The 1,148-nt window shown below is 39.7% G+C and overlaps 1 long non-coding RNA gene across 1 annotated transcript in view; it reads left to right on the forward strand.

Moving 5' to 3' along the window:
- LOC108445237 overlaps positions 1-739 on the forward strand; it is a 22,464-nt gene extending 21,725 nt beyond the window's left edge. Inside the window, exon 5 of the long non-coding RNA XR_001860008.1 lies at positions 498-739. This is a non-coding gene — a long non-coding RNA (uncharacterized LOC108445237). The remainder of the gene's footprint in view (positions 1-497) is intronic.
- The last annotated feature ends 409 nt before the right edge of the window (positions 740-1,148 follow it).

Here is a 1,148-nt window from a genome sequence, read left to right on the forward strand (position 1 = left end):
ATTATGCTGTCATGTTTTTTAAATATATTTTCAAAAAGTCTACAACTGCAACAGTAATCTCGTTCAAGTGGCGTTCTTTTGAAATTTACCAATCTCTACCCCACATACAAAACCTGTCTCACTGCCATTTTTCAAAATAAATGGGATGAAATGCCCCAAAACTAACTCACAGAGAAGGAACACAGTGTGTTTTTTATTAAAACATTCAGCTGAAAAGGAGGAAACAATAGCCATTCCCTTCAGTTCACAGCAAGGTATTTAATGAATTGCTAGCTCTGGAAATAGAGAAGCAACAGTTCTAAAATGAAGGTATCTCAGAGAAATATTGATTTGAATGATTTACTGAGCTGCAAAAAAGTCACATAGAAGTAAATTAGTATTTGGAAATGTAATTACACATAAGAATATGTAAATTTTACTCTCAGCAATAAAAACTGTTATAGTAATAAAATATATTGCAATTTTAATTACAACAGTAATTTTCTATTTACACCTAGGTGATGTCATGGGTTAACAAACATAGTCCCAGGAGTGATGTTCTTGCAAAGGGGTGCTTACAGCTTCCCCTGTGACCTGACAGAACCTATCAGCTGGCCAGTTTGAATATGGACAATTCTTTAAGCCACTTAAAGTTGTGACCACCTCTGGGATACACACTTAAGAATAGAAAACTCCGCCTACAGCTTTCTCTCGTTTCCAGTGCTGGGACATGTAGCTGCAGGCCCCGTATGGGGACAGGTGGGCCGCCTAGGTGAGATTAACCCTTTTAGTGCTGTGAAGAGCTGAAAACCTGAGGGAAGAGAAAGAGGAGATGCTTAAAGCTGAAATTCTGTTGTAAATCTATGATATATCAGAGTACCCGTTGTAATTTCATGAAGATATGGGGGGTGGAGCGTTCAACTTGTACTTGAGAGCAAAAGCACCTGCGCTGAGATAGGCAGATGCTGAAGCTGCTGTAATTTCATGAGAAGTTTGAACAGGGGGAGATGGAAGCGATGAGGACTTTTGCTCCAAATGGAAAAGGAGAAAACCTCAGTTCCTAGAGATGCTCCCAGAGATAGTCTTAAAGATGAAGATGAGGAAGACCCTTTGCTCCCAGGGAAGGAGAAGGGCCTCTGTTCTTAGAGATGAAATGCTCCCAGAGATGG

The sequence above is a fragment of the Corvus brachyrhynchos genome, unplaced genomic scaffold (genome assembly GCF_000691975.1).
Source record: "Corvus brachyrhynchos isolate BGI_N302 unplaced genomic scaffold, ASM69197v1 scaffold11, whole genome shotgun sequence".
NCBI classification, from domain to species: Eukaryota; Metazoa; Chordata; class Aves; order Passeriformes; family Corvidae; genus Corvus; species Corvus brachyrhynchos.